Raw genomic sequence first — 13508 nt, forward strand, 5'->3', positions numbered from 1 at the left:
TCACAAAGATCGTAAAGACTGTCATTTTTCTTTTTTCTTTTTTGTTTTCAAAAACATCTTGATTTTAACAAAATCACAACAAAATTGCCCCGCACAATTATTTCCATGATCAAAGATAATTGAATCTTGGAGTAAGAATGTATCAAATCCACACTTTTCTTGCTAAAGTGATAAAATATCCAAGTTTGGAAAAACATGTGATATTTGAATCTCTTAAGAATCAATGATTACTATTTTGAATGACTCGGGTAGGTCAAATCACAATTTGATCTTTATGGATTGAAAGGTTGCTACAAAAGGTCTAGCTATTTTATCGAAAAAGGAAGGATCGATGTTTCTTCATCTAAGCTCACAAATGTTGTATGATTTTCTCAAATTTAGACTTTTTGAAAATCAAACTCTTCACAAAAAGACTAATTTCATATCGCAATCAATTTTGACACTCTCTTAGTCTCATGATGTGTGGCATTTTGATAGATGTCAAGAGCAACTTTAGAGACTTAAGATTTGCAAGGTTATTTTGGAAGAAAATGGTTCAAAGTTCAGCATTGGTTTTATAACAAATCTTGAATTTTACATTCTTGGACATTTGAAGGGTCTCCAATGCACTCTAGTTGCTTTGAAATGATCTCTCTATTGTGCTTCTTATCAGTCAAAATCACAAGTGGTTTCGTAAATTCCCATTTTTGCTCTAGGTTGCCTTTTCAAGTTTTCACCTAAAAGCTCATTTTTCTCTCTTTTCTCTTTTTTTTTTCTTTTTTTTTAGCTCTTTCTTTATCTCTTTTTCTTTTTTTTTTCATTGATCGTTCCACCATGCACTCGAGAAAAATTCAAACTCTACCCAAAATGGATTGATGGATTCACATGGATAATCTTGGCAAAGAAAAAGAGGCCAAGGCCTCTTTGATTTTATAATGTCTTTTTCTAGAAGAAAGCTCTTCAATTTAAGTATCCACATTTGATCAAAATGGNCTTAAAAAAAATTTAAACTCTATCCAAAATGGATTGATGGATTCACATGGATAATCATGGCAAAGAAATAAAGGCTAAGGCCTCATTGATTTAATGATGCCTTTTTTCTAGAAGAAAGCTCTTCAATTTAAGTATCCACATTTGATCAAAATGGACTTTTTAAAGCACATAATGTAGGTTAAGGTTAGGGGCTTTGATAGAATGGGTAAAAAGGCTCAAAACATGTATTTAAAGGTGATCAACCAAGGATCATTCATGTGAAAATCTTCTGAGACATTTGTCTTTTTAATTTTTCAAAGAATGTATTTCCATCAATTTCCCTTCTTTTTTTCATCACTTTTGATCATCTTTTTCAATTTTCTTTTTGATGGGTTTAAAACTCGAATTCTTTTGCATTCGCCTCTCCATACAAGATGTTTTCTTTCTTCAAATGAGAGCTTATCCTCCATGTTCCTAGACAAGATTCTCATACATATTTGCCCATCCAATATGAGAGGTGATCTTTGGTTACGGTACATTCAGAAAGAATTTGATAGGCTCAAAGGGGTAGCAATCGGATAATTTCTTATTTGTGAATGAGAAAATGAAACAGGGTCATTTCTTATCTCAAATGTGGTTACTTGCCCTGAAGAGCAATCCCTATAGTGCATGAATTTTGAAGTAAAAATTGATTTTTCTTTGTTTTTTTGCTTTCTTTTCTTTCTTTGGCATTGTTTGAATGTCTCAAGTTCATGATGTTACTATCAACTTTTCTCACTATTCTCTTATTTTTTCTTCTTTTCTCTTCTTTTTTTTTCATACCTTCACAACTCAAAGCTTGACTCAAATTTTCTAAAATGAAAGATTCACTGAGGATGCCCTTCCTCGATCAACCACTCAAACGAAGGCTTAAGCAAACTTTGAGCAATTATGACCCTTTCAAAGCCTTCAAAGATCTCATTTCAATCCTCAATTTTGCAAATTTCTTCTTTTAGCATTTCTAAATGAAGGAGAAACAAACATTTTTTGCAAGTCAGATGTCTTGGAGATATTGAGAAATTTTTCTTCTTCTGGTCATCTTGCCTCAGAATATGGATGAAAGACAACTTTAAGCAATAGGTGGAAAAGGTCACATTTTGGATCCAGTTGAAAGAGGTTGAGTGATTTCGATGTATTTGAAGATTTGGCTACTATTGACATTTATCAAATTACCAAATTCAGATTTTTTCCAATAGTGCAAGATTTTCTTTATTTTTTTGAAAAAGATGAATTTTACCTTGCCATAACATTGATCATTACTTAGACGAAGACCATCATCCTTAGATGTCAAATGATAAGACAGATGGAGTTCCATAGCTTTTGCTTCTTTTTGGATTCTGGCCTTTGAATGGCCTTTATTCACTTGGTTAAGGCATTGAGAATGTTTGAAGGTATGGTTTGAGAATGTTTATGAAAATGAGTTCATTTGCAAATAGCAACCACCATTTCTTTCGAGATTCTTTTCACCATTTATTTTACAAGAATATTTTCTTTTTCTTTTTTTTTCATGTATTATTTTGGAAACAAACAGTGTGGGCTTTATTTTTAAAATTGCTAACATTCAAATAACTCCTTTCTTTTTTTTCTTTTTAGAAAGAAAAATAAATAAACAAGGACCAAAAAAAATTTGAGCAATTTTCAAACTCAATTCAACTCATGACAGCGTGTGATAATGCAAACTAAACAATCACTCATCTCAAATTACATAATCATGTATGAAAGACAAAAGTCCACATATCCAAGAGTTTCTACCCTCAAAACATGTACACGACTAGAAAATGATCAAGGATTGCCCCCGAATTGGCATACCACTTAATTGTTCCAAAACCCAAGCCTTGCATCCATCACTCTTGATTTCTATAGTTGTTGACAAGTTCTTTGAATTTAGTTAGGTCTACATCGATTAAAGCTTGAACTTTGTTCTTGAATGCAATGCAATTCTCTGTGGAATAACCTTCTACCCCAGAATGGTAATCACATTTAACATTTGGGTTATACCATCTTAGGTAAGGAGGTTTCCTAAGCTTGGGAGAAATAATAGAGATCTTATAGTTTTGTACCAATAAAGGGAAAAGCTCTGCATAGGGCATTAGTAATGATTGGTACACTTTGGCTTTCTTTCTCCTATTGCTTTGAAGGTAATCTGGATTAATTTCTTGGTCACCTGAAATGCACATGTAAGGTCAAGGAGCTTGTGCAAGTGATGACTGAGCGAAAGGTCGAGATAGATTATGGACATATGCTGATAGGTGTGAATGAGCGCCCATAAGATCTCTTTCTATGTCACAAAATTTCCTTTTGTTTCTCTTTTCAAAAGCCATTGCTTGAACTCCTTTACCAAAAACATCATATTCTCGTTTGACAAGATCATTTGCTCGAGAGTCTACAATCCTACCCTTTTTTATTCCATCTGATGAGCTATTAAATATTTGATTAAGAAGAATGATGCAAAACCACGCCTGATAATATGGGTACTTTTGCTTCAAGAATTTGACTTGAAATTTTGAGATAGAAGAGGTACAGAAAATCAAGTAGCAAATCATTTATCTAGAATGGAGAATAAAGAACGAGTTGGGAATTCAACAATGATCAATGAGACCTTTCTTGATAAGCAATTGTTTCATATAGAAAAACAAAAATATTTGCCATGGTATGTTGATTTTGTGAACTATCTTGTGAACAAACTCTTCCTTCTCAAATTTAACTCACAACAAAAGCAAAAATCCTTGCATGATGTTAAATATTACATATGGGATGGGCCTTTTCTTTACAATCATTGTGGAGATCAAATAATTAGAAAGTGTGTTCCTGAAGAAGAATTTGAAAATATTCTTTACCATTGCCATTCATCTGATTATGGAGGACATTATGAGGGAAGACGAATTGCTGCAAAAGTTATACAATCAAGTTTTTACCAGCCTTCTCTTTTCAAAGACGCTCACAATTTGTTAAAAGATGTGATAGATGTCAAAGAATGGGCAATATATCGAGGAGACATGAGATGCCTCTCAATAACATCTTGAAAGTCAAAATTTTTGGTATGTCAAAGAATAGGTCTATTCTTTTTATCCTTCAATAACGAATACATCTTGATTGCTGTTGATTATGTATCTTAATAGGTTGAAGCTATTGCATTGCCAAGGAACGACTTTAAGGTAGTGATAAACTTCTTGCAAATGAACATCTTCACACGTTTTGGTACACTTAGAGCCATAATTATTGATGAAAGGACTCACTTTTGCAACAGAAATTTCGAGGCAATCCTGGCCAAATATGGAGTCAAGCACAAAATAAACACTGCTTATCATCCTTAAATGAGTGGCCAAGCTGAAGTTTCAAATCAAGAAATTAAAAAAGTTTTAGAAAAGATTGTTTGTCCTTTCAGGAAATATTGGTCGAAAAAGCTAGATGATGCTTTGTGGGCTTATAAAACTGCATATAAAACTCCAAATGGAATGTCTCCTTATAGATTGTTGTTTGGAAAAGCTTGTTATCTTCCAGCTGAGCTTGAACACAAGGCATACTGGGCAATTAAAAAGTTTAATTTTGACCTTTAAGTAGTTGGAGAAAAATCCCTATTGTAACTCAGTAAGATGAATGAATTTCGTCAAGAAGCATATGAGAGTGCAAGAATCCACAAAAAAAAAGACGAAACAATTGCATGACTAGAAAATCATAAAGAGAAGTTTTGAGCCTGGCCAACATATTCTCCTATACAATTCTCGTTTGAGATTATTTCCTGGGAAGCTGAAATCTCGTTGATCTAGACCTTTCACTGTGATGAAAGTATATCCTCATGGAGTAGTGGAGGTAGCTAATGAAAAATCAACCTTTAAGGTGAATGGGCAATGATTAAAGCACTATTGAGGTGGTGACTTCGATCGCCAAAGGTCCTCAACCACGTTTATCGATGCAATTTAAATAAAAAAAAGTCAAGTTGATGACTATAAATCAAGCATTTTTTTAAAGGCAACCAATCATTCTAACTCAATTTAATTCCTCTAAGTTAAGTTCATATATTTATTTTTCTTATTATTGTAAATTATTATCAATTTATTTTTATTTTGCATATACAATTAAAGCTCCCTTAAAAAAAACCCAAAAATTATCAAAAAAAAATTTAAAATAAATTTTTTTGAAGAGGGGTTACGTCGCGACCTCCCGCACTCAAATTGACACTAGCCACAGCCCACTGGTATCTAGGTCATGGCTTAACTTAAAAAAAAAAAGGGGAAATCGTCGGGGTTATGACTCCCCTAAAAAGACATCGCAACCCAACAATATTGAGCATCGCGAGCAACGGCGGGGCCCAACATGTGTCGTGGTGTAGTATCCCGTACATTGATATGGTGACTAATAAAGCTTACGGAGGCCAATTGAGGTTAATTACCAAGTTAAAAAGGTGATTCATAAGTGAACTTGTGAAACCTCAACCTTTATAGACACGTAACTAGAACTAGATGCGATAACGCAGATTAGAGGTAATTTCATCATTTCTCATGGTGGGCTCCTAGAAGTGGATTTTTCTAGTATTATTAAGGCCTGAGTAGGCCTAAGGAGTGAATGAATGATGTTAATGATGGTGAAATAAATGAAGGAAATAGAAATAATGATAATTTTCACGGTAAGGGCAAAATGGTCATTTTACATCTCGAGTCTAAATTTTACATGTTCATGAACTCGAGTATTTTTAGACTATTATGGATTTTGTCTCATTGTCAAAAGAGTAAAAAGATTGCACAAAGGATAAGAAGAAGACAAAATGACCTTGTTAAGGACATTTTGGTAATTACATGAGAAAATGGATAAACATAAGGCATAAATATCCAAGTTTCTAGCAACTTCTTCAAATTTCCAGCAGATTCTTTAAGCTTCCAACAACGTTTTCTTCTTCCTCACCCATCCAGTGCCATTTTTCATTCCACCCCCATGAAAATTAAATTTTTCATGTGATTTTTCCTTGTTTTCTTTTTATTTCTTTTATTTTCCTAATCTTTCCTTCTCCTAACTTCTTGGGCACTGAATTTGTAGCTTCTAACCCCAATTTCCAGCACATCTAAACCTTAGGAGAGAGAAAGAAAAATCTCTCATTGTTTCTTATATTTTCTATTTCTACTTCATTTTCAACAACACTTGGATTTTTGGCTTCAAATCTTCATTTTCAAGGTTGAAAGGTATATATTTCCAACTTTTGGAAATTTTGAATTTATGGTTATATTTTTAGATTTATTCTCTAATTTCTGTAAATTATTTTTCTGGGAAAGATTAGGTTTTTTGTTGATCTTCATGCCTCCAAGCTCATCCAAGTAACGAAATTTTAAATTGGAGTAGGTGGCCAAATGGGTTTGTGAATTAGACTAGAAACTTAGGTTTAATGTTAGGTTAGAGGGTAGATTGCCTACTATAAATTCATTAGAATTATTAGATTTAATTTACGACTTAATTGAGGTTGTTATGGTTTATTGATAAATATAGGTTTTAATGGCATTTCGGGACTCCTTGGATTAGAACCTTGTTGGTGATAGTTTTGTCAGGTGAGTGAACTTGCAGTAAAATGTTTTGGAATAAATGATTTTATGCTTGATTGAGCCACTTGAAATATTTTCTTGGTTTTTCTTTAAAAGTTGCATGGGAAGAAGCCCTTGATGAAATGTTTTGATATTATGAGATATGAACATGATGAATTCATGAGTTTCTACATTATGTTGATGTGTATATTATACATTAAATGATATTTTGTGTGATAATTATGACCCAGCCATGTGTGGTGTAAGAGTGCATGAGCTATGCTGACCCAGCCATGTGCTGTGTATGAGTGCACATGAGTTGTGCTGACCCAGCTATGTGTGATGTGGTAGTGCACATAAGCTGAGACAGAGTTGGGGGCGAGGCCGGTGGTTATATATATGTTTATATATGATATATATATATATATATATATATATATATAGAGAGAGAGAGAGAGAGAGGTTTTTGGAAATTATATTGTGGTTGCACTGATTTTTGAATGTTAAAACTTAAGAAACGATTTCCACTTGAATTTCACCGCAGCAAAGACAGATTTCCGTTGTGACAAGAAATTGAGTTAAATTGCATTGTCTTCAACATAAATGCATCATGATTTCTTAAACTTCCCATATTGATGCTTGTTCCCTTCCTATGTTCACTCACTGAGTTTGTACTCACATTTTTAAACTTCATGTTTTAGGTTTACTGAGTCAAAGATGATTGGATCCTAGAACGAGGTGTTCCTCCCTATCCATTGCTCAATAGGTTTACCACTGACATTAAATGTTAGCAACCATGCCTAGAGTCACTCCGCTAACGGTCAAGGTCCAATTATGTATATATGAATACTTGATGTGAAATGTTAAAATTCATTTGTTAATCTATATATATGAATATATTGGTGGATGATGCCATTATGAAGGTATGATTGGGTTTTATGAATCGTTTTCAAAGAAACAGTATTTGAACATTTCAAGCTTTGGTTTCTAAAGGAATAGGGATTAATGTATAAGATCAATTAAGTAGGCTTAGTCGAGCTTATTGGGTTGAGCCCTTTGGGCCCTTGCGCTGGTCATGGCTCGAAAATTGGACTGTGACACGTGGCCCCTCTATAATGGGCAGCCCACCGCCCAAAGACCCCTCTCTTCCCATTTATAAACACCCCCCCTCTTTTTTTTATTGTGGTAGCCCACTGCCCAAAGACTCACCCCTCTCACTTCAACACATTTACCCTTCCCTCCTAAGTGTAAATTTTTGCACTTTTCACTCCTCTTTTCTCAGCCATTCCTTCCTGTCTTTCCTTCACTCTTCCCTTCACCATTATTCCCCTTTAATCTTTATTCTCCATAGCAATTACCCACATCCATATTTTCCTTTTCACAATTATTTTCAACACTTTTGCTCAAGAGTTCAAGTAAGTTTTAATTTTTTTTTCTTTGTTTTTTATTATCTATATATATATTTTCTTTTTTTTCTTTTTTCCTTTTCTCATTTTAAGAAATATTATTGACTTACTTCACATTATTTATTTTGTTGGAAATTTGTGATGAGTATTGATGATTCTTGAGACATTGTGCTTAGTTATTTTATGGGTGTGGTAGATTGTTTAGATTTTTGCTTTAAATTTTAAGGGTAAGTTAAAATTGGGAATATGGGTAAGTTCTTTATTTTCAATTTTCTTTTATATGCCTAGTAGTTTAGAAAAAATTTAATTGTTGGATTTTTACCTGATATTATAGGCATTTATTTATTTTAATGTGAAGACATATTGGCTAATATTGTTGGTGGTCTATTGTGTTTTGTTGGTATTTTTCTTTTCTTTTGGTTGAAAATTAATTATAGGAAATTTAAGAATAGCACCCAAACAAGTAAGGCAAAATTCCAGTGGTTCGTTTGATTATACTAGATTTGTGTCAGTTGATGTTGTGGCTAGACACGTCAGTTCTCTTGCAAACAAAATTGCAATGCCCGAACAAGGACAGGATCAAGGGTTAATTACACACCTTGACTTTCAACCAATGGTTGATGGCAGCCATTGGCAAAATTTTGTGCCTCACCAACAATTGCAAATATCCCTCTAGGAAGAGAATTTTATGCTAACGTTGTTGAAGCTACTAATGATTTTGTTTTTGTGTGAGGTAAATTAGTTCCATTCTCAAGCCATGCCATCAATGAATTTTATGAAACTCCTGATATTGAAAACGATAAATATGGTCAATATTTGGCTAAGCATGAGGATTAGGATGATATCATTCATATACTTTGTGAGGAGGGGGCTCAATGGTGATTCTTCAATAATGCACCAGTTTCATTCAAGAGGAATGTGATGAAACCAACTTCTAAGATATGGTTATATTTTGTGGCTTCCAAATTACTTCCTACGACACATCTCATTGATGTCACAAAAGATCGAGCCATCCTTATTCATTCCATCATGACTGAACGCTCAATTGATATTGGCTACGTAATTTACAATTCCATGAGTCACACTACACAATCAAAGCATGAAGGCTTGTGATTTCCCTATTTGATTATAGCTTTATGCAAACAAGTTGGTGTGCATTAGGATGCTAGTGAGGAGTTGTTCCACCTTAAACTTCCAATTGATCTCAATCTCATCCTCAAACAACCTCAAACTTCTACTAGGGGTAGTTCCTCTTCTACACACCATTCTCCACCCCCTCGACCAAGACACCAACAATTGTCAATGACTTAGAAAATTAATAACCTTGAGCATTTAGTTGAGCAACTTGGAAACTAGTTTGAGCAACACATGACTTGTCAAACCTAATGTAATCAACATATAGACCACATGTTTGTTAGTTAAAACTCTATTATGTAAGTATATATATCGAACATATAATATATAAGCAAGCAGAGTATCGATCCCACAGAGAATTAATCTAAAATTTTACTAAGCACCAAAATTATAAAAATTTAATCTTATCCAAACAATCAAAATTAATTAAATAACTAAAACCAATTAAACAAAATTTAAACTAAAAAGAAAAATCAAAGTAATAATAACTTGAGTACAAATCAAATCAAACAAGCCTAGAATTACAATATCCTTAACAGTTCATCTAAATCATACCTCTCTTCCTTAACTTATTTTAATAGATTGAATTGTTAACTTAGAGTCCTCAATTATATATTGTCAAACCCTGTTTTATAAAATAATTATGACGTCATTTACATGCTCAATAGAATGTTTGAATATTTAGGAATTTTGAGGAATCGTTAAAAGACGATATTGCCCCTAATGGTGCCATTAAGTCGATTAAGCCTCGAACTAGTTCAAATAGGAATTTTGAGGTGAAATTAAGAGTTTCACAGCTCATGGATGACTCAAAATGGTAATTCGGAGTTCGAGGATCAATTTGGAGTCAAACCGAAATTTTCACTATTTAGGGGTAAAATGGTCATTTGCCACTTGGGGATAAAATAAGAATTTTGAGAAAAGATTTTTTTGGCCCCATTTAACTTATTGGAGTATAACTTGAGTATTGGAGTATAATTTGAGGGGTTGGTAGTGAAAAAGTTTAATTCTGGTGATTTCTGGAGTGTAAGGGCAAAATCGTAATTTTTTCACAAACGAACAAAGATTGAGATTTTGAGAGAATTTAGATCACATTTGACAAATTGGAGAATGGTATGAGTATAAGGGATGAAAAATATGTCTGTGGGTAATTTTTCAGTTTTTGGGGTAAAAATGTAATTTTGCCACCCCGGGGGCAAAACGATAATTTTGCACCCCCAGAGCATTTTTTCAGCACAAGGTCTTCACCCATCATCATTTTTGACCCTTGAATAATGTGTGGTGGAGAGAGAAAGCTTAATAGTTAAGAAATGACACATGGACCAATAATAAGGTGACATGTGTCAAGTTTATATTCATTAATTATTTAACTTTAAAATAAATATAAAATCAGCCAATTCTCTTTCATATGGCTGGCCAAACAAAGAAAAAGGAAGAACAAAAGGAGGAAAGGAAAAAAAAAAGAAACCTACATGGGAAAATTAAAGGAAAATTGGTGGATTTCAAGGAATCAAGCAATCAAAAGTAAAATCTCTTGATTTTGACTTGTGATCTACCTTTCCCATGCATTTCTCCTTATTTTCCATGGTTAGATTTCATGTTTTCATGGTGAATTCATGGCTGCCCAAATGGGTATGGAGAGAGAATGAAGTTAGATTAATTTGATTTTAAGTTATGTTAGTGTTTTTAGTTAGTTTAGCATATTTAAAAACAAAGCAACAAGAAAAGAATTCATTTTCCTCCATTACCATTATTGGCCAAATTTTCTAGGGAAATATTGGCTGTTGATCTTGATGTTTATTTGAGGAATTATGATGAATAATGATGAATTATGAGCCTAGAAAAATAATGGGAATTTTCAGAGCAAAAATATGAATTTTTACCCACAAAGGGTATTTTCGTAATTTGCTATCGTGACTGATAATTTGCACCACACTGAGGAACATTAAGTCAATTTGGGTGCAATTGAGGTATAGAAACTGAAAACAATTAATTTGGAGTTTAAATGGAGGCGTATATCGATTTATCGGGTAAAAGATCGAAATAGGCAAACATCTCGTTTAGGCAAAATTTAGACATTTTGCACTTCATATCATGCATTAGTAGTATAAATTAGTTTATTTTGATTTAGTACCAAAGTAGTAAACCTCTTAATTGTGCAATTTGTCAAAGTGGCGAATCCTCTAGCAAGGGCAAAAAAATCGCACCCGATGAATAATAGTTGGAGTACCCGAATTTAGTTTTCAAAAACTGTGAGTAAACTTATTATCGTCTTAATTATCTAAAGTAGTTTTATACAGTTATGTGATTTTATGAAAAATGGGTTTAAATGGTAAATCGCTATGTTTTAAGAGAAATTGTGATTTTATAAAATGATTTTATAAATTTTCTGGAAACTCAAATGCTGGTTTTGAAAATACAGTAATTGGAGACTGCCTGCTTGTGTTGTAAATTTATGGTTTTAAATTGAATGGCTTATGACAATAAATGAGCATGAATGGCTAAACTGATTTTGGTGTTAGAATTATTTATACTGTGTATTTAGCCTTGAAAGGCTAGGTTGTGATAAATTGCTATGTCATGTAGAAAAGATTTTATAAATCAGGTGGTAGATAAAAGATTAGCTACTGCAGTGGTGGGGGGTTCCATGGGCCAGCCTATTAGAGGGGCATGGTAAACTCCTTTATATTCTCACCTCGGTCGTAGAGGCGCGTAGGGTATCTCCTGAGGTGGGCTTTTTGAGTGCACTTCACGTGGACCACCGCGTGAGAGTGAGACTCAGCCAACGTCAAGAAACGGCTATGTTTCAAAATATAAATATGATTTATGCGAAATATGAATTTTTAACAGCCTTTGCAGACTCGGTTGGATACCCCTAGTCCAGGTGTCCTCGAGTACAGGATTTGGCATGAGCCAAGTTTTGAGTAATTCACGAGCCATATTGATTATTTGGTTGAAATGAATATTCGTGATGTGAAAAATTTGCTGAAGTTAATTATTTTTAATTGTCTCCATTTATTCGCCTTTAGATAATTTAAATAGTGTCTGTTTACTCACTAGGATTTTATAATCTCACCACCCTCAATTCTCCATATTTCAGGTTCGGGATAACTGGTAGATAGCCAATTGCATCAAGGACTTCAGTTAGCCTTGCATTGTCAAAATTATAGGTTCACAAACTCACATCTTATTGGTTAGTTGGGGGCCCACGTGTCATTGTAAAAGTAATTTTATACTTTAGTTATCTGATTTAAAATATGTATGAACATATTTAGTTTTTACACCATGTTTTTGGTGAGTTTCGGTATTATCAAAGAAAAATGACAAAAATATCCCTGTGAGCCAGAAAATAATATTTTATTATTTTGATTTGGAAACAACTTATGATTTCTTGAAATGCAAGATTTAATAACAGTCGCTCACCGGGGAGATGCGGAAGCTAATGCTAAGCCTTGCGGGGTTTCGATCGGCATTCGGGTTAATGAGTGCCTATCGGGACATCACGGCGGTTGTCACGGGCCCGATGAGAGTTTCGAATCGTGACAATTAAAGTGGTATCAGAGCGTGGTTTAAATATTAGAGATTTTGATTTTAAAGCTTTGGATTTTAAAGTGGTTTTAATAAATCCACACTGACACTGCGTGGCTCGAGTTAAGTTAAGTTAGGTTTGGGAGAATAGAATACGTGCATCTGCATATAGAATTTGGAGTTAGACAAATAGGCCGTGATAATTTATTCATTTGGTGAAGTGTATAAATTAAGCATTGAGGTAAGAGTAAATTCATTTGGTGGAGTGCATAAAAATAAGAACACTATGTTAATTGAGCGTGTTATGCCCATATAAAAGTGGTGTTGATTTCAATTAAACGATTGTGAGATTTCAAAATTTGATTGGATCTATTATAGTTCATGGATATAAGGACGTGAACTAACTCGAGAGTGAGTATTAATGATTACTATAATTGATGTGTGGTCATGAAGTAAGAAGTTAGTAAACAAATCTGCTCTAAGGATGAGCTTGAACTTTGCTATTCATAGTAAGGAAGAGTCAAGGGACTAAAGGACTAGATGTGAAATTGGCAGCTTGAGGTTAAATGACTTAGAAATGTCGAATCTAGTCTAAGTGCCATATGAAGTTCTATAATTGAGATTGATATACGAATTACTTGAAATATCAATTTAAAAGTTTAATCGATTCAAAGTGTGGTCTATGATACGAATGATCAGTCTTAAAGGTGATCTCCCCAGAGCAAGGAATTTAGAAAATGTTGATGTTTGGATATACTCTTGTCGTGACGTGCGGGTCCGGGAACCCGTCCGTCAGACGCGGGCGAAAATTAACATCGCGTGGGAGTCGCCACCAATCTTTTTTATCTAAGGTGTGATTGGTCACCTATTAACCCGATTCTAATCAACGAAGTCCTAAATTAATTTTAGGTCCGTCGAAAGAACGAGAACTGGTCCACATTTT

The 13508-nt window shown here is 33.7% G+C and overlaps 1 long non-coding RNA gene across 1 annotated transcript; it reads left to right on the forward strand.

Moving 5' to 3' along the window:
* Nucleotides 6123-7350, forward strand: LOC108663449. Its single transcript, XR_001929468.1, has 3 exons — nt 6123-6164; nt 6466-6524; nt 7199-7350. It is a non-coding gene; the product is annotated as an uncharacterized LOC108663449 (long non-coding RNA).

The sequence above is a fragment of the Theobroma cacao genome, chromosome 9, assembly GCF_000208745.1.
Source record: "Theobroma cacao cultivar B97-61/B2 chromosome 9, Criollo_cocoa_genome_V2, whole genome shotgun sequence".
Lineage (NCBI taxonomy): Eukaryota > Viridiplantae > Streptophyta > Magnoliopsida > Malvales > Malvaceae > Theobroma > Theobroma cacao.